General features: G+C 39.5%; 1 protein-coding gene and 1 long non-coding RNA gene across 20 annotated transcripts in view; one reads left to right on the forward strand and one right to left on the reverse strand.

Moving 5' to 3' along the window:
• The window catches only part of MAGI2 (membrane associated guanylate kinase, WW and PDZ domain containing 2), a 1,584,028-nt gene that overhangs the window by 749,262 nt on the left and 809,462 nt on the right, over nucleotides 1–25,304 (reverse strand). The gene's annotated exons all lie outside the window — the stretch shown is intronic.
• Nucleotides 17,469–21,693, forward strand: LOC127482784 (uncharacterized). The gene is made up of 3 exons (XR_007920731.2): nucleotides 17,469–19,622; nucleotides 20,309–20,391; nucleotides 21,025–21,693. It is a non-coding gene; the product is annotated as an uncharacterized lncRNA (long non-coding RNA).

The raw sequence follows: 25,304 nt of genomic DNA on the forward strand, positions 1-25,304 counted from the left end.
ATGGAGGCTCATCATTGTAACAAATGCACCATTCTGTGGGGAATGTTGACAAGGGAGACACTGTACATGGGTAGAGGCCAGGAGGATATGGAAAATCTCTGTATTTTTCTCTCATTTTTGCTGACAGCCTAACACTGCTCTAAAAAATAAAGTTTGAAGTCCAGTGGTAGGAAGCGAAGGATTTTAAGAACTGTTCAAGCTAAATATTTATGTTAAAAACAATCAGTTAGTAGGTTTTTAAATAGGTGGATAGCATACTGAAAGTGATCTTTGAAGAGGAAATACTGACACTGAATTATGTTTATAAACAAAGGTGCTAATGCTAAGTATACCAGTGTGTACCTGTAGACTGCAGATCATAAAAACAAACAGCGTGGTTATTTATACTTGCAGAAAGCAGGCAATTTTCCAGCCTTGTTCAGAGTTTGCCTCTAGATGGAGGAGTGGGAAGCCTTAGGGAGCATTTTCAGGGTGCCACTGAGATTCAGCAATATGGTATCAATTAAAGTGGACACCAGTAAAGCATAGACTAGTGGTCTGGAAAGAAACATCCTGTTCATTCAATAAACCTGCTCTCTTCTCATTTTCTTAAGGCTTTAGGATTCGATTACGTGTTAACAGCTGCAAAGGGAGAAGCCAGGGTCCTGATTAGACAATAACCAGGCCATTAATTTTTCATATTTACATATAGTGTTTCTCATTCTACAAGGATAGTTTCTGAAAGCTCTGAAAAATATATAATGTAGTCAAGTATCAAATTGTGTCTCTGATTTAGTCATTGTGATCAAATAAATCTGGAACAAAGAAATGCATATTCTAATCACTGAATTAAATGGCACATGTATGAAGTGTGTGGCTGTGTTGGCTAAATAATTAACCACTACTCAATGATTATGCTAATAGTGCTTACTGGAGTGGGTAAGATTAATGAAGCCTTTGCTTTCAAATTAAAAGCTTCCCTATCAAAAATTTTCTTTGGCTGAATTAAAAAGGAAAGGGTCTTTTCAGTTTTTACATTGACTGTCTTGAGTTGGAAATGCCTGGACCCTATCCAGTACTGATGCTCATAGGCTTCAATATCTGATGAGAATAATGCACAAGGAAGATTCTAAAGTATGAAGAATCAAATGCACCAGGGGTGCACCATGCAATGGCACACAATGCACCAGTAGACACCTGGAATGCTGCGTGTTTGTCCCATCTTGGCCACTAGCTGACTGTGAAAGTGAGGCAAGGTCTTTAATCTCCATTAATCTCAGTTTTCTCACCTGAAAAGGATGGCAAATGAAGCTCATCACAAAGTGCTTTGTAAAAAGCACATAATACAGTGCTGGTGACAAAAAAGATACTCAACTAATATTTACCGTTAGTGGGGCTGGCATTGTGATGCTGTGGAATAGGCCGCCACCTGGAACACCAGCATGCCCTGAGTGTCGGTTCAAGTCCCACATACTCCACTTCTGATCTACCTCCCTGCTAATGCACCTGAGAAAGCTGTGGGGCACGTGCAACCATGTGGGAGACCTGGGTGAAGCTCCTGGGTCCTGGCTTCATCCTGGCCTATCCCCAGCCACTATGAAAATTTGGGGTGTGAACCAGCAGATGGAATCTCCCTCTCTCTCTCTCCCTCTCTCTTTCTCTCTGCCTCTCAAACATATAACAATCTTTTAAAAACTATTTACTGTTAGTTTTAGTAGCAGCTGTACCAGCAGTATAATTTTTATTTAGTCCTTTTGGGCAAACATATGCATTATAATCTACATTATGCTTATAGAAATCATTCCTATGGCATATCATACAATGTATCAATATGTTTCTGCATTATGGATCACTAAGAATCAAACAGTTCCAAAGCTAGAAAAAAAAACTAACTAAAACATTTGCTTTTCTTGGTTGGCATCACAAAGGAAAAGTTTTCTTCTTATGTAAAAATATTTCTAATTCCCTGCTATTCAGTTTCCGCAGGCATCACACAGCTCCATCTTCAAAGGGAAGTGGCTACACTCCAACCACTGCTGGATCCATGATGAAACTGGCAGCTTGCTTCTTCTCCTACTTTGGATGTCCTTAGGAAGACATCCTGTTGCCTGAGTTCTGCTGGCGAGGACTAAAACTGTTCTATTCCCCAGGACAAATGTTTATTGAGATGAAAGGATTCGACACAGTGAAAAGAGCTCTGGATCCTGAAGAACCCAAGGGCCAATCTTGGTGCAATGGAGAAGTTGTGAGACTGCTGAGTATCTCAGAGTCTTGGTTTCCCATGTTCTGATATAAATATTTTTCAGGAATGTCATGAGGAATAACTATAATCACAAACCCCAGGTACCTAGCACAAAACTTTTTCTCTCTGTCCTCACCCCTGAAGATACCCAAGCACCTCAGCTCTATTGTTAGCAAATTATGAAGATCCATTAAGCCAAACCGTGTACATACACATTTGTACAAACATGCAACTTAAGAATTTTTAGAATTTTGAACCCTAAAATTCTAAACGTTTTATAGTAAATCTGGTAAAAGTCCTGCAGTTTCAACTCCCTTTTAAGTCTTTCTGTCTTGTATTTAAGGGCCTGGCGCTAAAGATTTCCTCACCTTTGAATCTAAGAACACAAGCTAAAGTCTTTTTCAAATGTTAAGTCAGAGAAATTGAGTTCGCAGTGCGCACACACACACACATGCAGAGAAAATGAGTTCCCTCAGTCACTGAACTCAACAGAGACGTTCACAATTCACTTCAAAGAGTTTCATCTTCTAAGAGAATATTTTTAAAATATTTTTTCAAAGATTTATTGATTTATTTGAAAGGCAAAATTGCAGGCACAGAGAGAGAGAGAGAGAGACAGACAGACAGATAGAAAGGTCTTTCATCAGATGGTTCATTCCCCAGATGGCCGTAACAGCCAGAGCTAGACTGATCTAAAGCCAGTAGCCAGGAGCCAGGAGCTTTTTCCGGGTCTCCCACATGGGTGGCATGGACCCAAGCCCTTGGACCTTTTTCCACTGCTTTCCCAGGCCATGGCAGCGAGCTGGATGGGAAAAGGAGCAGCCGGGACATGAACTATCTTCCATATGGGATGCCAGCACTGCAGACAGAGGTTTAACCTACTACACTACAGCGTGGGCCCCCTAAGAACACATTTTAATGAAGAATTCCTTCCTGAAAAATGGAAGCCACATAATATTCTATAAAGACAAGTCTGTCACACCTGGATTTAAATCCTAGATTTGTCATTTACTCACTGCATGATTCTCATATACACAGTTAGTAAATGCAAAAATGAATTTATCTGCATGAAAAAAAAAAAAGATGTTGTATCTACCTGTCTACCTGTTCTTAAGTTGAAATCAGATCTTTATGAAGTATATAATACAGTGCCTGGAACATAGCGGATGCTCAATAAATATTGTCTTTTTTATTGTCAGGTTTGGTTTTTTGTTTTGTTTTGGTTTGTTTTTTGGTAATTATTCCTTGGGAGACTGATTTCCTTAAATCACCTCCTAAATTGTTCATCAATACACAGAGGCATATGCAAATAATCTTAGCCTGCCCTGCCCATGCCTTTTTCTGCTGATAAGCAGGTACAAATCATCATGTAAACACTGCTTCCAACCCACACTTGTGTAAGCTGAGATCTTTCTTCTTGTTCTGTATCTGATGTCAGAAATTTACTCCATTTCTATAAGGGAAGCATTTCAAACATTCAAAGGCAGCTTTTGTGTACACCCCAAGTCTTTCCTGCAGATTAAATATTTTCCATTTCTTCCACATTACTCACATTTCCAGGTTTCTATACATGCCCCTCCTCAGCATTATTCTAGGGAGGAGGACCTGGATCTAGGCTTAGTTTCTGATTAGTTAGTGAAATACTAAGCTCAGGTCCAAAACAAAGAACAAAAACCACGGTCATATATGAAGAAGATAATTTAATGGGGAGAAAAATCTGCTGTGCCAATAGTGAACTACTTAATAAAATTATTTATTTATCTATCTATCTATCTATTTATTTATTTTAAAGGCAGAGAAAGAGAGGGAGAGAGAGAGAGAGAGAGAGAGAGAGAATGAATATGTTTCATGTGCTGGTTTACTTCCCAAATGGTCACAATAGCCAAGTCTGGGCCAGGCCAAAGCAAGGAGCCAGGGGCTCTACCCTGGTCTTCTACATGGGCAGCAGGGTCTAAGTACTTGAGCTATGTTCCACTGCCTTTCTAAGTGCATTAGCAAAAAGCTGGATTGGAAGAGAAGCAGCTGGGACTCAAACCAGCACTCTGAAATGGGCTGACATTGCAAGGAGCAGCTTAATGAGCTGTGCCATGGTGGAGGCCCTGGTGCACTACCTTTTATTACAGACATGGTTTTGGCAAACAAGTGCTTAGGGCTGAGAAGCACGAACATGAGAGGCCCACAGGGTTGTGCTTCCTGCCTTCTTACTGCCCTGTGAGAATGTTCCAGGAGCAAGTTTTCTAGCTTCCTCCTATTGCACTTTTTAAAGAACTTTGCTTTTCTCACCATTTACCACATGATATTTCTTGCTTGCATATAATCATTCAATTTTTGCAAGTTAATTCTCTAAGCAGGATGATTTCTTAAAAGCAAATTTAAACTCAGCTGAATTAATGTTGTTCATCTTACCTACTCTGGAAATGATCAACCTCTCCTGTGGAAAAATTTAATATCCTTGGCTATACTATAAATAAGAAATACATTCATCCTAAGTTACTGTTGCTTCCTAAACATAGAGTTATATACTTGAATTAATCAGTTTGTATGCACCATGATTGTTTTTTCCCTTCATCTAGCAGGAAAAGGACAAATATGTTAGCTTGTACAGGTTAAAAGATGTGGATTTTCCATCGATTATCCCAAAAGTGTCTCATCATCATACACATTGTAGTAAAAAGTAAAAGGTTTGTCTTATTACAAACACTTCTCATTATTGATGAGAGAAAAAGATGATCAGTTTTTTCTAATAAATAGCCTAATTGATAGGGTTTTTTTTTTTTTAAGAATTAAACTCTTTTTTTTTTTTTTTTTTTTTTGACAGGCAGAGTGGACAGTGAGAGAGAGAGAGAGAGAAAGGTCTTCCTTTGCTGTTGGTTCACCCTCCAATGGCCGCTGCGGCCGGCGTGCTGCGGCCGGCGCACCGCGCTAATCCGATGGCAGGAGCCAGGTACTTATCCTGGCTCTGACCACTGGGTTCAGGCTGAGCCCAATTCCCCCATCCTCCTTGAGCAGAGGAGCCCAGAACCTTCAGACCCGGGGCTATAGCCTCAGCCCCAGGGGGTGCCTGCTCTGCTGGGACTCCTTCCAACAAGCAGGCGCTGAGCAGAGCACCGAAGGGGGCTTGGGAGTGACTGTGTGTGCGTGCCTGTCTCGGCGACCTAGACTCTACCCGACACCCTCTGACAGTTCCGGAGTGCAAACGTGTAGGTGTGAGGGTGTGTGTGAGTGTGAGTGTGTGTGTGTGTAGCCACAGCTGCTAGCAGAGGTTCTAATTACAGAAACAACATGGTGTGCAGGGCCCAAGCACTTGGGCCATCCTCCACTGCACTCCCTGGCCACAGCAGAGAGCTGGCCTGGAAGAGGGACAACCGGGACAGAATCCGGCGCCCTGACCGAGACTAGAAGAATTAAACTCTTAATGCCTTCTGTTAACAGCCATGCATTCATGATGTGTTGGGATTTCATGTTCTGACCACTTTTTTCTTTTAGATTTATATTCATCTGGCTGAGACAGCGATTGAACCAAGCAGAGCAACTTTAGACAAGATACACAGGAGAACGTTCCAGCTCTACCGTCACAAACCCAATACTAGCCTTTATCTTGCAATGCTGCAGTCAAGCTGACCCTTATTTTGTTTTCTCCACTGAAGTCTCTTGAGCAGTTTGCACAACTACAATGTGTACCCTGCGGATCATCTATTTTTAAATGTAACCTTCCAAGGTTAACCGTTATTTGTTAATTAGATCTTCACTCTCTGTCATTCATTCCCACTATCATTTTCCTTCGGATCTTGTTAACATTTTGACGGTTACATATAATCTTAACATTTTTTTTTCTTCATTCAGAGAGAACTTGAGATGTTTGTACTCTACATCACTGAGTTGATTTTCTACAATGTTGTCTGTTCTTCAAAATATCCATGGGAATTTATTTCTATGATACTTTATGCTTATGGAAGTTTGGGTCATTTTCACTTCAGTCTGCTTTCACATTATGATAGAAAGTGGTACAATCTAGGTTTTAAATATTTTCACACTTTTAAAATAATTTAATTTAATTATTTGAAAGGCAGAATGCCACACACAGAAAAAGGTAGGGAGGTACAGAGAAAGAGAGAGAAAGAGAGAGAGGGAGGGAGTGAGGGAGAGAGAGAGGGAATCTTCTATCCACTGGTTCACTATTTAAATGATTGCCAACAGCTGAGGGTGGCCCAGGCCAAAGGCAGGAGCCTGGAACTCTATCTGAGTCACCAGTGCAGGTGACAGGAGGCCAAATACTTTAGTCATTACTGGCTGTTTATGCAGTCACAGTAGCAGGAAGCTGGATTGGAAGCAGATGAGCCGGGACTCCACTAGTCAATCTGATATAGGACGCCAGTGCCACAAGTGGTGGCTTAACCCCCTGTGCCACAACACCAGCCCTTATATACTTTCGAGACTGAATGCCAGAAATGAACTTCAAGCTACACCAATTATATATGTGTCTCCTCGTCACTACAGTTTTAAATTGCACAAAGCCTTAGTTTTCTCATCTTTACAATGGAGATATCACTAGCAGTGGTCCAAGGGTTGTTAATAAGGTCAAGTGTCTATGATGCTTAGGGTAGTGTCTGATCTTAACAATAATTCAAAGATTGTCTGGAATACAAACCACCCTGGCTCATAGAGCAACTATTGTTCATAACATCACTGTAAAAATATAATGGTTATTTTTCTAAAATGCCATGCTGTTTCCCCTCCTGAATACCTATGAGTGCTTTGGAATTTTCTTCTGTCTTAGAGGCCCCATTCTCTTCTGGTTATTTACAATGTCTACATCGCCTCTCTCCTGTCCCATCATCCTTATATGATGAATGTACTTTTAGATATTTTGAGATATACTATAATTATTTTTCCCAGCTATAGGAAAAAAAAAAAACTATACTTGATCACTGCTCCCCATAGAATTGTTGCAGGATTTCATCTTGTTTGTGTATATAAGTTCATCTCTTCAGGAAATTAGGAGAGAGTCTATTATGATTTCACTATTAGTCTACCTCTATCAGTTTAATCCAGAAATGGTCTTCCCAGTTATCAAGGGTTTTAAGTTCACTGTTGGAAAATTTCAGCCTAACTTTAATAAAAAAAAAAAAAAGTGCTTTCCACTGCATTGAAGTCCCAGGAAATTATTTTTATATTCTTAACTATCTATGTCATTGAAGTCAAATGAATTTGTCAAAATAAAATAAAATCAACCCTTGTTATTATATATTGAGTTCATCCTCACATTAAAGTCTTATTTTGTATTTTCCTACTTAGTTATTGTCAAGGTTCCTCATCTAACAAAGTCAGCATTTTGTGATTTATGTCTAGTATATGTGTGTGTATGTGTGTGTGTGTGTGTGTGTATACGTACATAAATTTGCTATCTATTTGTTAAATTTCTTCTCTTTTGTTGGATGTCAAAAGACCCTCTAAATCAACATCTTACAAGAACTGAATACAGGAGGCAGGTGTTTGGCATACTGGTTAGGATGCTGCTTGAGACATCCACATACTGTATTAGAGTGCCTGGTTCTGAGTCTGGGCTCTAGCTGTTGATTCCAGCTTCCTGCTAATGTGCAACCTGGGAGGCAGCAAGTGATGGTTTAAGTAGTTGGGTGCCTGAAACCCATGTGGAAGAGCCTGATCAAGTTCTCAGCTCCTGGCATTGCCTATGCCCAATCTTGTCTGTTGCAAGTATTTGGGGAATGAATCAGTGGATGGGAAATTTTCTCTCTCTCTCCCTCTCTCTCTCTCTCTCCCGTTCAAACAAATAAATAATTTTTTTTAGAAAATATTAGAGTAAGGGCCAGCGCTTTTTCACAGCAGGTTAAGCTGCTGCCTTCAAAGGCTGCATTCTATAATAGGGCATAGGTTCAAGTCCCAACTGCTCTGCTTCTAATCCAGCTCCCTGCTAGTGCACCTGGGGAAGCAGCAGAAGATAATCCAAGTCTCTTGGCCCCTGCACCCGTGTAGGAAACCCAGATAGAGTTCCATGTGCCTGGATTTGGCCTGGCCCAGCTCCAGCCATTGAGGCCATTTGTGAGTGGAAGATGGCTCTCATCCTGTCTCTCCCTCTATCACTCTGCCTTTTAAAGAAATAAAATAAATCTCTTTTTTGCATAAAATATTATAGTAGCAGAAAGCTTACAAAACTTACTAAAATATCCATATTAAGTTCAGTCAGAGTGTTGTGGTGCAGGAGGTTAAGTTGTCCCTTGGGGTGCTAACATCCCATGTTCAAGTGTCTGGGATCAAGACTCAGCTCTGCTTCCCATTCAGCTTCCTGCTAATGTGCACCCTGGGAGGCAACAAATGATGGCTTAAGTACTTGGACCCCATTCACCCATTGAGAAAACCAGACAAAACTTCTGTATCCTGCCTTTGGCCTGGCCCAGCCCTTGCTGTTCTGATCATTTGGGGAGTGAAACAGTACATAGAAGATTCTCATTCTCTCTCTTTCTTTCCCTCTCTCTTATTCTGCTTTTCAAAGAAAAATAAATCAATAATCTTTGCAAAAAGATGAACCAGATATCCATTTAAAAAAATAAAGTTCAGAACATTAGGCCACATGGAAACAAAATAATATTATATAAGCCCTCTATTTGAAAAGAGACACTATGAAATAGAAACTACGAACTTCTCTAAGTAAGGAATTAATTTTAGTTAAATAGAAACTATGAAACTAATCACTTAGACCCAAAATTATTTTACTTCTGTGCTGTGAGAAAAACGAGCAACAGACAATGTATGACCCAGTGAGCTAAGCAGTGAACCCATTTGTTTTGTTCTCTAACGAGGCTGACAGAACAGCTTCAAGTCTGATTACAATTGACTGTACTCTGTTTCTATCACATTTGCCACTTCATGTAAGGCAATAAGGATGCTCTTGTTGATAAATTGATTTGCTCTAGGTCTGCATGGTACATCTGAGTTGTTCAGAAACATGCCTTGGATGTTTCTGGAAATTCATAAAGCAGGGTCAGTGTGGGAAATAGTTCATAAATTGCACTTATTAATCAATCCAGATTGGAGTCAAAGTAAATGAATTCAGAGGCTTCCTGTTTATTTTCTTCCTACACAGAACTGAATTCTTTATTTATTGACTCCTTGAAAATCTCAGAAAAATACCTAGTGTTTGAGAGATGGTCAATTCTGTTAACACCCATCGATTAAAAATCTTAATAAAAATCCACGTGACAGTGTTTAAAATTCAATTCAAAACTATCTCTTGGAGTCATTTCTGCTGTATCACTCTGAATAAATTGGTGCACTTACTAATTTATTGACAATTTTCTGTCTGAGCAAATGACTAAGGATACTCATCAGGATATATATTCCTAATGATGGCATAAACAGGAATTGATGATTATGAACTGAGTTGCATTCACCCTAACGTCATATTACTAATCTAGTTTATCATTTCTTATCTTGCCTCTCCTCTGTATATTCCTGTGACATTTCTATATAGACTTCAACTTCTCTCAGATTACCCTTGTCTGTCAAATGGATATGATTCTGACTTCAGGAAATGGGTGACAATTTTAAACATTACAAAATGTATTAAATTAGGTAAGTTTAATATATCAAATTAAAAATAATATACTGCTTGTGGTTGGCATTGTAGTGCAGTGGGTTACTTTCTGGCACTCATTTGAGTCAGGGCTGCTCTGCTTCCAGTCTAGCTCCCTGCTAACATACCTGGGAAGGCAGTGGATAATGGCCCAGGTATGTGGCCACCCACATGGGAGACCTCTATGGAGTTCCTGGCTCCTGGCTTCAGCCTGGACAAACCCTGGCCATTGAAGCCATTTGGGGAGTGAAACGGGAATGAAAGATATCTCTCTGCCTCTCCCTCTCTTTCTGTAACTGTGCCTTTCAAATAAAAAATTCTTAAAGACAAATGAATACAGAGACATAAAAATCCAAAGGTTTTCATTTTTCAGATTTTCCATTATAAAGATGTTGTAGTGAGAAAGTTTGAGCATTAATTATAAATACAGCACAGGACTGAAGACTGAATCTGTTTTCACACAGTGATATCTATTTCTGGAGCCTTCACCAGTAATATTCATGATATAACATCATGGTGTTTGATCAGAACTCTACCATTTGGAGTTTAAATAAGATTTTAGAAGGTGAATTATTACATTAGATTTGGCATAGGATTTTCTTACATGGGAAAGTTAGAGGGGTTTCGTTAATAACATTATTTTGTTCAGCATTTGAGAGGGAAATGGAGCTCAAATTTGGAATGAAAGGTAAGTCAGAATAGAGTATAGTTCTTTGATGGTGATTCTCTTTCCTTTACTTTTTAGAAGCCAATGATTTATTGATTGATTTTTCTTCCTTTCTCCCCCCCCCCCCCCGCCCCAAGATTTACTTATTTATTTTAAAAGTCAGAGTTATAGAGACAAATGGAGACACACAGAATGAGACTGAGGTCTTGCATCCGCTGGTTCACTTTCCAAGTAGCCACAATGGCCAGGGCTGGACCAAGCCAAATCTAGAATCCAGGAGCTTCATCCAGGTCTCCCACATGGGTAGCAGGTGCCCAAACACCTGGGCCATCTTCTACTGTTTTTCCCAGGTCACTAGCAGGGGGCTAGATGGGAAGTAGAGCAGGCTCAAACCAGCGGCCAGATGGCATGCCAGTATCACAGACAATGGCTTTACCTGTTGCACCACAATGCTCGCCCTAAGCCAAGAAATTCTTAATCCATATCTGTAATATTAAACAGGGCATAAGAACATTGTCTAAGGCTACAGAAAAAGTTGTGTTTGTGTCTAGAATTTCCTGAACCACCAAGCTCTTCTTTCCCTCACTGCCTTTCTTTCTGATCATACTTCCCTCTTCTTTTTTCCTTCTTTCATCAAACTTACCTATTCCTATTAGCTCAGACCATGCATAGGTTATTAAAGAGCCAATTTAAAAATAGTTAAACTGTCTTAATTTCCCTCAAACACTTCCAATATAAGACTCTCATAACCAGTCGTTTGCTTTTCCTTAATTCATAATAAATTTTGTCATTTATAATCTCCAATAAGACACTTATTGAAATTTCCCTAAAGTCCCTCTGAGTGACAAATGTCTTCAAGAAAATATGACGTGGGGCCGATGTTGTGCTGCAGTGGGTAAAGACGCCACTTGCCACTCCGGCATCTAATGTGGGCACTGGTTCAAGTCCCTGCTGCTCCTCTTCCAACCCAGCTCTCTGCTAACAGCCTGGTGAAAAGCAGCAGAGGATGGTTCAAGTGATTGGGCCCCTGCCACCCATGGAGGTTGGGGAGACCTGAATGAAGCTCCTGGCTTCAGGTTGGCTCAGCGTTGGCCATGGTAGCCAGGTAGCCATCTGGGGAGGGAACCAGAGGATGGAAGATCTCTCTCTCTCTCTCTCTCACTGGAGCTCTGATTTTCATATAAATAAATCTTTAAAAGTAGTATTTAAAAAAATTAGGATACATCATAACTATTTTAAACTTTCCAGGACTCTGCTGCTGTTGAATGTTCACAACAGAAGGGAATTCCCCTTGAGAAGACAATAACTGTTGGAGCACGATCTGAACACAAATGGCATGGTGCTCAGTGCAATTAAGTCGAGAGTGCTCCACTGAATATCAGAACCACTACTCTCCCTTGGTATTCCAAAAACACTGACACTATGCGTGGTTATTCCAAGGGGAAATAAATTATTCATTTGCCAAAGTTTAATGACTACTTGAAATGATATTTTTAAAAATAACTTAGGTGTAGTTTAGCAAATGGTAAGCAGGACAAGGTAAAAATGCAAGATTAATTTACCTTTAAAGGTAATTTACATGGGGCCAGCACTGTAGCACAGTAGGCTAAGCATCTGCCTGCAGCTCTGGCATCCCATATGGGCGCCAGTTCGTGTCCTGGATGCTCCTTTTCTGATCCAGTTCTCTGCTGAAGGCCTGGGAAAGCAGTGAAAGATGGCCCAAGTGATTGGGCCCTGCACCCTTGTGGGAGACCCGAAAGAAGTTCCTGGCACCTGGCTTCAGATTGGCTCAGCTCCAGCTGTTGCGGCCATTTGGGGAGTGAACCAGTGGATGGAAGACCTTTTCTGTCTCTCCCTCTATCTGTCTGTAACTCTACCTTTCAAATAAATAAATAAAATCCTAAAAAAAAAAAAAAAAATAGGAAGACCTGTCTCTCTGTCTCTCCCTTTCTCTGTAACTCTACCTCTCAGATAAATAAATATATTTTTAAAAAGGATAATTTACACTTCATCTTATGACTTAAGGAATACCATACAAGATAAACAATATGGGATGGGTATTATGTGTAGTGGGTTAAACTGCAGCTTCAGAGGCCTGCATATCATATTAGCTCCTCTGCCTCTGATGCAGCTTCCTGCTAAAGTGCACTCGGGGAGGTAGCAGATGATGATTCAAGGACTGGAGTTCCTACCACTCACATGGGAGACCCAGCCGACGTTCTCGGCTCCCAGATTTTTCCTGGCCCGGCTCTCACTCTTGTGGACATTTGGTGAGTGAGCCAACGATGGAAGATATCTCTTTCTGCCTTTCAAATACATGAGAAATAAGTAAATAAAATTATTACAAACAGCAATCATGTACTAAAACACTAAATGCTGAAATACAAGCAAGGGTAATGGTTCTTAATAGTTCTCAATTAACTTAATTAAAAGTCATTTTCTCTTGCTCATGGTCATGAGATAATGTCTCCGATTCCTTAACTATGAAATGAGATTAATACTAGGGCCTCCCTCACTGGTTTGTCATGAAGCTTAAGTGATTTAATACATGTAAAGTAATTAGGGCAGTAACAAATATTACCAACTCAATAAATAAAAACAATGTAAATATCTTCTGATCATTAAGCGGTGCATAAATATTCCACTTCTATCTGCTCTTCCTCACTCCCTTGATGTTGAGTGATTAGATTTGCAAGGGGAAAGGACGCATCTATGACCCGTTCCAGGCGTATATTTTGGATGATGGGGTGCATTACAAAGCTGCTGAAGAAACACAGTTTATACAGATGAAGGCGTCCACATGGAAATGTCTGTTAGTTGCCCAAATACGTATGGGGCTGGAGGCAGACGTGGTGCCACTGGTTTGTAGGCTATTGCTGGAATCATGATGCTTTGAAAAACCACCTGAGAAGAATTTACAGAGAAACTCTGAAGATAATACATGAGGAAAAGTTAGAAGAATTTCAGAGCTTGGAAAGTCAATGAAGGAGGGATGAGAAAGAATGAAAAGGAAAAGCCTAAAATAGGGAGAAAATCAGAAGAAAGTGCTATCCTTGGAAACTCATGACTGGAGCCTAGGGAGATTACTGAGGCCATAAACAGGAGTGTCAATTAGTAAAGTCAACAACAGGAGTCACTGTGCACTTACTCCTCATGTAGGATCTCTGTCCTTAATGTGCTGTACATTGAAATTTAATGCTATAACTAGTTCTCAAACAGTATTTTTCACTTTGTGTTTCTATGTGGGTGCAAAGTGTTGAAATCTTTACTTAATGTATACTAAACTGATCTTCTGTATATATGGAACATTGAAAATCAATCTTGATATGAATGGAAGGGGAGAGAGAGCGGGAAAGGGGAGGGTTGCGGGTGGGAGGGAAGTCATTGTGTGTGGGGGGAAGCCAATGTAATCTATAAGCTGTACCTTGGAAATCTATATTCATTAAATAAAAGTTAAAAAAAAAAGAAGAAAGTGCTATCACTAGTAGAGAAGACAACGTTTAAAAGATCTCATTGCCATAGAAAATACTGTTACTGCCTAGCAAAACAGTATCTTGCAGTGAATACAGACACTATTCAATTTATTTTGGGGATAAACATTTCTTAAATTTATCTATAGGAATAAAAGGTTGATTTTGCATATGCTGCTGTTCGAAGTACTTAACCCCCTGGATGGGTGGAATTCCAAGTTGTTTCTGGTTGTAAAAGCAGACTATGTAAAACAAGTAAGATGTTTAAAGAAACAGATTTATATTAATGGCACAGGATTTCCTGCCAACATTTTGAGATTGGCTATGTGATGTTTCCACATTTCTCCTCTGCTAATTAATGCATACTAAACTGATCTTCTGTAAAAAAAAAAAAAAAAAAGAAAGAAAAAAAGAAATTATCAATTCCCAACTTGACTCTCACTGGGATTAAACATGACAATAGGTCTGATCTGATTTCATCATCATTTTAAAAAATCATCTATTATTTTTCACTTTATGTTTCTGTGTAGGAGCAAACTGTTGAAATCCTTACTTAATGTATACTAAGCTGATCTTCTGTATATTAAGATAATTGAAAATGAATCTTGATGTGAATGGAAGGGGAGAGGGAGTGGGAAAGGGGAGGGTTGTGGGTGGGAGGGACGGTATGGGGGGGAAGCCATTGTAATCCATAAGTCGTACTTTGGAAATTCATATTCATTAAATAAAAGTTAAAAAAAGAGGCTATGTCATTTCGTGCTGAATGGGTACAGATGCATTTTTTAAAGATTTATTTTATTTATTTGAAAGGCAGAGTTATAGTGAGAGAGGGAGCGATACACAAAGAGAGAGATCTTCCATCTGCTGGTTCACTCCCCAAATGGCTGCAACGGCCAGGGCTCTGCCAGGCAAAGCCAAGGGCCAGGTCTCCCATATGGGTTCAGGGACCCAAACATTGGGGCCACCTTCTGCTGCTTTCCCAGGCACATTAGTAGGGAGCTGAATTGGAAGTGGAGCAGTCAGGACTCAAACCGGTGTCCATATGGGAGGGATGCCAGCATTGAAGACGATGGCTTTACCTGCTCTGTCACAACCTAGCCCCACAGATGCATATTTTATATCAATAACTCTGTGCAGATGATAACAACTTTTCTAGATGAAATATGGGCTGTCCATGAACCAGACTCCAAAAGGCACTTCCCTATAGGTATTAAACACAAACACATCAAATGTGAAGAACATGGTAAAACAAACGCACAAACTCTGCATGTATGACACCATTATTTTGGGTAATTTATAATGTGTGTTTTGTAATTTGACACCTTTTTATTTGTCATGTCAGGGGTTTATTTGATCTTTTTCACAAATAAAACATTATATGCATTGAAGGCACTGATTTTATATTTCTGCAAAAAACAGATTGGAATTAAAGAAACAACATTCATTAATTAATAAAATATATTCTGTTTATAATCCTATCAAAATGCTTATCTTGTTAGCTGATATACAACTATGAATGTAAAACATTGATGTTCACAGATGTATTAAATTGTGTTAGAATTCTTCACACACCTATGTCATAAATATGTACATTATGGTTAAAAAAGAATACTAACCCTAATTGCCAGGACTGAGACTAGAAATCAGGTTTATGTTACTTTTAATTTTATAAATGAAAAAATAAAACTTAGGTTATACAACTTGTCCAAAATCATGGGAAATCTAGGAACAAAGACTCAAAGATGGGAAGTGATAAAATTCATTTAACAAGAAGTGTTTTAAAATATTAAGTCAGTGTCCATTTCTAATAATGATGTGTTCATTTTTAGATATTTATTTATTTATTGGAAAGTCAGAGTTACAAAGAGAGAGGAGAGGCAGAGAGAGAGAGAAGTCTTCCATCCGATGGTTCATTCCCCAATTGGCCTCAACGGCAGGATCTGAGCCGATCCGAAGCCAGGAGCCAGGAGCTTCTTCCGGGTCTCCCACGTGGGTGCAGGGGCCCAAGGACTTGGGCCATCTTCTACTGCTTTCCCAAGCCACAGTAGAGAGCTGGATTGGAAGAAGAGCAACCGGGTCTCAAACCAGTGCCCATATGGAATGCTGGCTCTTCAGGCCAGGGCATTAACCTGCTGCGTCACAGCTCTGGCTCCTCTAATAATAAATCAGTAGCAATAGAATTCATTTAAAAAGAAGTTTTTTAAAAAATGTTAGATCAGCATCCATTTCTAATAATAATTTATTTCATACAAGAATCATGGATGCAGCAAGTGCTGTGGCATAGTAGGTTAAGCCTCCACCTGTAGCTCTGGAATCCAATATGGGCACTGGTTTCTGTCCCGGCTGCTCTTTTTCTGATCCAGACCTCTGTTTATGGCCTAGGAAAGCAAGAGAAGATAGCCCAAGTGCTTGGGCTTCTGTACCCACATGGAAGACCTGGAAGAAGCCCCTGGCTCCTGGCTTCCAATCAACCCAGCTTCAGCCATTGTGGCCATTTGGGAAGTGAACCAGTGGATGGAAGATTTCGCTCTCTCTCTCTCTCTCTCTCTCTCTCTCTTCCTGTATCTCCCCCCCCTCTCTGTAACTCTGCTTCTCAAATAAATAAATAAATCCTAAAAAATTAGGAATCATAGATTTTTATTAAAGTATCATGATGAATAAGTTACAAAATCACTCACTCATTACTTTAAAAAAAACATTTTAAACAATACAGCATTTTAAAAATTGAACTCCAAAGGCAAAGAAAGACATAGATTTTAGTGTCCAAGAAGAGGTAAGAGACAACTGGATTGTATGACAAGAGCAGTAATAAAGAATTGTGTACACTCGGATCTGGCTGAAAAGCCCATGAGAGTATTTCAGGCATGGAAAGCCAAGACACTCTGGCAAAAAGATCTCTGTGAGTGAGATCCCAGTGGAAAGAACAGGTCTTCAAAGAGGGAGGTGCCTTTCTCTGAAGGGAGGAGAGAACCTCCACTTTGACTATGACCGTGTCTAAACAAGATAAGAGTCGGAGAACTCAAGGGGCTTCCATAGCCTTGGAAACTCATAACTGGTGCATAGGGAGATTATTGATGCCATAAACAGGAGTGTCAATTTGTAAAGTCAACAACAGGAGTCACTGTGCACTTACTCCTCATGTAGGATCTCTGTCCTTAATGTGCTGTACACTGAGGCTTAATGCTATAACGAGTACTCAAACAGTATATTTCACTTTGTGTTTCTATGGGGGTGCAAACGATTGAAATCTTTACTTAATGTACACTAAACTGATCTTCTGTAAAAAAAAAAAAAAAAAAAAAAGAAATTATCAATTCCCAACTTGACTCTCACTGGGATTAAACATGACAATAGGTCTGATCTGATTTCATCATCATTTAAAAAAAATCATCTATTATTTTTCACTTTATGTTTCTGTGTGGGAGCAAACTGTTGAAATCCTTACTTAATGTATACTAAGCTGATCTTCTGTATATAAAGAGAATCGAAAATGAATCTTGATGTGAATGGAAGGGGAGAGGGAGTGGGAAAGGGGAGGGTTGTGGGTGGGAAGGACGGTATGGGGGGGGAAGCCATTGTAACACATGAGTCGTACTTTGGAAATTTATATTCATTAAATAAAAGATAAAAAAAAAAGCTAAAAAAAAATAATCCTCTTCAGTTCTTCCATTAAAAAAAAAAAAAAAAAGAGTTGTGTACAATGAAAACTGAGTTTACTTTCCAAATGTCCAGAGCTCTGTCTTGTTTTCAGTTAGGGTTATTAAATATACCAATAGAGAGTAAGGATAGCAGGAAGAATAAATATGGACTCTTGCTTTTGCCAAAGTACTCAGGAAACTTTTCAAAGATGTCTGTTACAAGCCCAGTTGTACCCAAAAGCAGGCTGGAGTTGACTTGTCAATCAAGGTTTTAGTGTTCAGGAATTTTGCAAGCTGGATACTAATTCCTCTTGTAGTTTGAAGTTGGCCATATTGGGCATATTTACATCACAGAAATTGGCATACACTGCAGATTGGAGCTTTTTTTTTCTTTCTGGGAAGAGCTGATTTAAATTACACCAGCTTCTAGCCATGGATAAACCTAAGCTCAGACAATCACTGATCATCTTCTCAAGAGTTGTAAACAGGGACCCTTGAATGAAGCTTTCCACCAGTGGACTGGACTGGGAAGAAGCTGATTCAAATTTTGTTGCAAACCTACTGCCTGATGAGCATGTTTTGGTCATGTGGGCCAACATTTTCTAGGAGAGTAAGAATAATGTTTCCTCCATGAAAACACAGCTGATTAACCTGCCTTTGAACAAAAAATCTCCAGGTAGTACAAAGTGACTGAAACCCAACCCTACTTTGCTAAAGTAAATGTTTATGGTTTGCTTCCAGTTTTCAACAACAACAATCTCCCATTTCTGTTCTTTTTGGTAGACTGCCAATCATAGCAAGAATGTCTATTAATTTTCTCCAATGGGCAAAAAAAAAATAACCTGCTGAATTCTTATTGAAACCCACTATTGAGTAGCTACGTGATGTAGAGAAATACACAGTAAGTTCCTAGTTTAAGTTGATCTACAGAAAATGAACTCAGAGTTATCACAAGGACCATCACAGTCACATAAGGCTAATAATCCAATCAGGAATCATTTATAGAACTACATGATAGGGGGCTGGCACTGTGGTGCCGTGGGTTAAAGCCCTGACCTGAAGCGCCGGCAACCCATATGGGTGCCGGTTCTAGTCCCGGCTGCTCCACTTCAAATACAGCTCTCTGCTGTGGCCTGGGAAAGCAGTTGAAGATGGCCCAAGTCCTTGGGCCCCTGCACCCACGTGGGAGACCCGGAGGAGGCTCCTGGCTCCTGGCTTTGGATCAGTGCAGCTCCGGCCGTTGCGGCCCATTGGCGAGTAAACCATTGGATGGAAGACCTCTCTCTCTTTCTCTGCCTCTCCTCTCTCTTTGTAGCTCTGATTTTCAAATAAATAAATAAATCCTTAAAAATTAAAAAGAACTATATGATAAAGTTAGTACTTTCAAGTTACAATAAAGGCTTTTTATTATTATATACTTAAAACAAATATATTTGCATCTATACTGAATAAATAAATTTTGTCCTTCAATAATTTATATTAATCCAAAAATGCAAGATTAATGAATACAAAAATAACTAGGGAACAATTTAAGTTGATCATATTTAGACTATATCCTGTATTCAAATAAGAGATAAGCTTAAGAGATGAATGTGGGTAATAGGAGGAAGCTTGTGAAAGTAGAATTGGAGCCATCCCTGAAACTATGTGCAAGGCTATCATTTGTTTTTGTATTCTCCTTGAAAGTCTTCAAAAGGCATTGTAAGGGAGAAAGAAACAACAACAAAATAGAGGAACACATACCCGAATACAACAGGTGAGGGATCTGTGGAGCCATGAGCCGAGCCTGAGTGGCTCAGGTGTGAAAGCACTCAGGGAAGCAACGGGAATGGTTTTGCTTCTCTAGATGTTTCAGCATCCTATACACTGAATTCTCACTTCCAGGTCTGGAATATATCTCATAAAATAAGCAAAGAAACAAGAAATTACTGAAGCCCCTGCCTTTATCTGCTTGCAGTTGAGCTAACCTCTGCAAAGAGCCACCCAGCCTGCCAAGGGAGCTGGAGGAACAGCAATGCCAGTGTTTGGAGGCATGGTGAGTTACGTATCAAAATTAAAGATTAGAAGCAAACTAGAGAAGAGGAAAAGGATCACACATTATTAAAGGAAGGGAAAAAATGAAGGGAGGATGATAGATAACATCTTAAAACTGCTCATATATACCAAATCATAAAAATTTTCAAAAATGTAACCTTTTAGGGGTGATGTGTTAATAATGGAACCACTCCCCAAAATAAACCAGAAAGATGATTTTGAAACTATACTGTTGGATCTGCCTAAATAAGGTTTTTAGTGCAATATAACCCTTGACTTCAAAACGTTTGTAAATTATATCACTTATCATTTGAGATTTTACACTTAATACTCATTCTGAAACTTAACAATAATACCTATAGGTGTTAATACTCAAATAAACATCATTGTTTCTCTACTTGGAAATTCTTATGATTCAAACACAAACAGTTTAACAGATTGTATTTTATGTGTATGAGTTTTTATGACACAAGCAACTACATTTAAATGTGCAAAAACTCCACTCCAAATGATTTGCATTCTTATATCCCATTATAGAGACTCCTATTTGAATTTCCATCTGGTCCCTAATATCCTTTTGTGTTTATTATTGCTTTAATGAGATCATCTTGTTTTTACATACCTAGATTTCATTACTATTTGGCAAAAGCATTCTCTGCTCTGATTTTACTCTCATGCATACCTTAGACTTAACCTTGGAGCTTAATGGAGTCTGGTAAGAGATACTTCTAAAACGGCAAAATGGAGGGATAAACCATTTAAAGTCAAATGTAAGTAAGGTTTAGTCCTTTATCTCTTAAAAGTAAAGTACAGACTATTCCCTTTTCTAAGATTAATGTATATCCACCTATATAATGTCTCACTGAAGATTTACCAGGAAGTAATGTATCTCGGACTGCAGCGAAATTTGAAAAGATTAAATAGATTCTGTGCAGATTTTCTACCAATGGGAACTGACAGGCGTTAAAGTTGATAATTCAGTCCTTATTTAACAATCATAAATGTTATGTTCAATCTGTTCTATTAACTAAAACTTTGTTCATTCAAATGCATCCATACTCATGTGGCTTTCTTTGACAAGACTGAAAATTGCTCCTCTGAGACAAAGAGCCCAGTGAAAAGAAATTATAATCCATATCCACTTTAAGGCTTATTCACTGATAAGCAAGCGTTACCATACATTTAGGCTGTCAGTTAAATTTCTCTCTAATTTTGGAGCCATCACCTTTCAAGAAGAATTCAGAGCCTTTCCTGACTTCTCAGCATGACAGAGTAATTGACAATGCACAGTAAATGAACTAAATATTTATTTATTTAGCTATTTATATTAATGAAATGCGGTGCTTGTTGGCAGCCAGACATTATTCTGAGTGGCTTACACATGTTAATTCATTTCATCCTAGATATCATATAGCTCACTTAGGGCTTGATGGGAGAAAATGTTTAGAGAAAGAAGTTTGATGAAGTGTCTAAATACGCACCCTCTATGTTTCGGTAAGTGCATCTCTAATGATAGTAACAATAACAATAAGGGCCTCCCAAGTGGTGATCCATTTCCACATATCATGGCTCACCCTCACATCTACTTTTCAGCATAGGTATCATTAACTCCATTTCATGAATGAATAAACCCTAAGTTTCAAGCAGTAATTACCAGAACCAGGGGTCGACGGTTCCAAGGGATGTGTAAGCGTTTTGACTCTCAGTAACATGTTTTTAAAAAATTTTTAGTTCCACCAATATCGCACTTTCCATAAAATTCCTGGGTCGAAATCTTTCCTGTCACATGTACTTTCTCCACTTGTCTCCTTCTCTCCATCCCTACTAATAACATCCTCTTTGAATCACCCTTGTCATTCTGCCAAAGACCCCTACCTCTCCGTCCCCCAGTCTACTCGCCATGCTGCCAACAAGTCGATCCTCAGATGACATAAACCTGGTCATGTCACTACCCTGCTTAAAACAACAGGTAAGTGTACCATTGCTTGCAGAATAAAATCTCACACCTTAACCATGACTTGCAAAGCCTATAATGACATAGCTCCTACTGGCCAGTGCAGCTTCATTTCTCCCCCATGATGTTCGGGTCTCTCTTTTCTCACCTGCAACACACACACTCACACACACACACACACACACACACGCTTCAGCTAGAAAAACAGCTGTTGTTTGTCCTTACAAGTATTCTCTCCCAAAATGACCTTCAGGCCTTGCTTGCCCAAGCTCCTGCATGTCCAGGAGAAGTGTTTTCAGACAATCCCAGCCTGGTTATGGCCCAGCTTTCCTTTCCCTTTTAAAGCATTAAGCATGCTATTCTCATGTCTATGGCCACCACTCCAGTTCATGCTTATTTTTCACCATACTGAATAAGAAAACAAGCTGGAGTACACGTTCCAAATTACATTTACTATCCGAGTGTTCAATGAGTCTCTCTGGTGCCCAGTAAAAAATAGGGCCTGCAAAACATGATTTGCAGTTCAGCAGGATTCATGTGTCCACACATTAGCTGTTTCTCCTGATTCCTCCTCTTCAACTGCTGTTCTTAGCTGTATCTCCAGGTATCATCTGTGCTTGGTTCCTAGCATTTACACATGAACTTTTGGTATTGACTTTTTGCCCCTACTCTCAGAATTTTGGATCACAGTTTAAACACTCTGCTCTCTGGCGACTTCCCAGTATTGACCCTGCATCACAAGTTTTCTCTGTGTCAATGCTATACCCAGCCAGGTAAACGCAGTGTTTTCATGACTCTTCCTTTGGATCACAAAGCTGCAAGTCCTGAAGTTGTGAAACAGAACTTTCTAACAAGCACAGGAAGGATAATTAACAAGGCTAGTCTGATGCTATATCATCACTGTCAATAGAATGGTTATTTGTGCTAATAAATACACCTTATCATCCACTGAATACATATTACATTATGCAACCCACAAAAGAGGTAAGATCCCATATGTTTTATAAAAAAGGAAACTGAAACAAAGGTTAGCAGCTAGTCCAAATTCACAAAGCCAGATAGCCATCCAAATCAGGGCTCTTGGACATGTATTTAGCCTGTTAAGACATCTGTATCCCATATCAGGGTACCTGGGTCCAACACCTAGCTCCAGCTCCTACCTTTTGGCTTTCCTGCTAATGCAGACCCTTGAAGGAAGAAATGATGGTTCAAGTAATTGAGTTTCTGCTACCCACGTGGTAGACATGCATTGTGTTCCAGGCTCCTTGCTTCAGCCCAGTCCAGCACCAGCTGTTGTGGGCATTTGCAGAGTGAATCAGCATATGGGAACTTCCTTTCTCTCTCTTGCACACATGCACCTGCCAATTCTCTATCTCCTTCTCAAATAATTTTTATTTTTAAATTGGGGCTCTAGCTAATTATAAATACAATGTGTGTTCCCACACAGTCCTGTTTGAGTGCAAGTAGCAAGTACCTTGAAGATGTCCAGGGCTTGGTAAAGATGTGCACAAGACTCTATGTTTGGGAAGGGGGAAAAGGTAGTGGACACCAAGGGAAGCTATATTACTCCCATTAAAAAATCTGATTATTGGAGCAGGCATTTGGCACAGCAGTTAAGCTGCCACTTGAGAAGCCTGCATCCCACGTCAGAGTGCCTTGTGGAAGTACTGCTCCCTCTGCTTCCAACCAGGCTTCCTGTGAATGTGCACCCTGGGAAGCAGTGGTGATGGCTCAAGTGCCGGCGACTCAGACTGAGTTCTAGACTCCTAGCTTTGACGGGGCCTTTTGTGGGCATTTGGGTAGTGAACTAGCAGAACAAAGATCTTTGACTGGCTCCTCTCTGCCTTATAAATAAAATGAAAATAAATGCATAAAGATTTTTTAAAAGAATGTGAGTCCTGACCTACTCTTGGATACAGAGAACTATGATATAATAAGGGAGAAGCCAAATGAATCTGGGGTTTTATCCGCATCATTAGGTACAATAATTACAACCTTACTCCTGAAGGGGACATTGCAAGAGTGGTTCTAACATCATGTTGATGAACGATAGTAATCAAAGGGAGAAGGGAGTTAGGAGCTTACACAACAGAAGTAGATGCTCATAAATTATAGAATGCTGCTACTGATGGAATAATTAAGTACCACTTGACAAAAACATATGCAGCTCTTGAAAGTCAAAAGGTACAAAAACGTCAGATAGTCAGATGCTTTGTCAACCCACAGCTACTTCTTCCAGATCCGTGAATTCTGAGAGCTTCATCCTTACTACACAAAACTGAACACTATTACCAAAGGACTCAAAGCTCAGAAACTGAAGCAAAAGGTAATGCTATTAGCATCCAGGAAGTATTTCTACAACAACTTTAAAACAGAATCAATAAACGTTTGACAAACAAGCTCTGAGGATGTAATTAATTTGGCAATTGGAAGCACAGCTAAATCTTTATAAATTCTCTCTGTGTAATCTAATGCATGGTGGTAATAATATCAAACACTCACAGAACTTTGCAATATTACATAGGACTGAGATTCATAATCATATTTGGTGATAGGAAATGCATATGTTGGACTTCCATTTTACTGAAGATTATGAGTGCAATTCAATCTGACTCAAGGGAGGAATCTTTCACTGTGTGTTGCTACAGTGTTGAGGGAGATTACCATGGACCCCTACCAGGTCCCTGTTGGGGGCCGTTTCAGAAGAGTGTAAATAACAGTAATAAGCAAGCTACATTAGAAATATGAACGAGGAAGAGAGGTGGTAGAGAGTCGGTTGTTATTACCTGAAAAGACTAAGTTTTGATGAGTTTCCTCATCTGTAAAATAGGGCTGGGATGGTGGATTGGATAATCTCTACAGTCTACATCTTTCCGATAATTTTGTCATGTCTACATATTTGTCAGCTTATTGCCGTTGTGCCTGCAGCGAAGGCCCTATTTTCTGACTTAACTCCTGGAATTGTGTTGAGAAATCTCCATAAAAAAGAACTAACTATGGAGTCTTAATTACTCAGGTCCCCAGCTTCTCTGCTTACCACTTCCTAAGTGCTTTGTGGCCTATTCCTGCTTTTGAGTATCTCTTTCCTACACTGAGTAGAGAAAGAAGGTGGAATTAAACTCTGTCAGCTTCACTTAGTAAAGTTCTTGTGAAAAGTTTGAGAGGATAGAGGGTTAGTATTTAAGCGAATACTTTTTCATATCAAGAAGAAGCTCTTAATTACGTGCAGTCATGGAGAGCAGTGGTGTGTATAATCCAAAAGGGTGGATAATCCAAACAATATTTTTACTTGACTTTGAAATGTATTTTTGAACTTGCATTTGAATAGAAGTATGGAACCAAGACTTGACTAGCCCTGAGCTTTCTATCTTTCTTACACACACTTTTCTTTCAAGCGAATAGGCAATCGCATGCTTGAGTTTTATGACCTTCCTTCACTGGACTGCAAGTCAAGTTATGAGTTAGAAGAAAGAGAAATGGTGACTATGCAAACTGAAGAAGTTAAGCAGGGCATCCCCAAAATAAATAAAAACAAGATTTATACTGGATGCTATGGATGGCTACTATTGCTTCATTGTATACTTTTATCTAAGAACCGTGTTTCCAGTTAGACCGCATCATTTAAGTGGGATGTGATGCTCGTCACTTTTACTTGATGGAAAGATGACTAGATCTACTTTGTTCTGAGTGTCTGACTCCCCCACTGAACGTCAGCCTGGCACTGTAAGG

This window comes from Oryctolagus cuniculus, chromosome 3 (genome assembly GCF_964237555.1).
Source record: "Oryctolagus cuniculus chromosome 3, mOryCun1.1, whole genome shotgun sequence".
NCBI lineage: Eukaryota > Metazoa > Chordata > Mammalia > Lagomorpha > Leporidae > Oryctolagus > Oryctolagus cuniculus.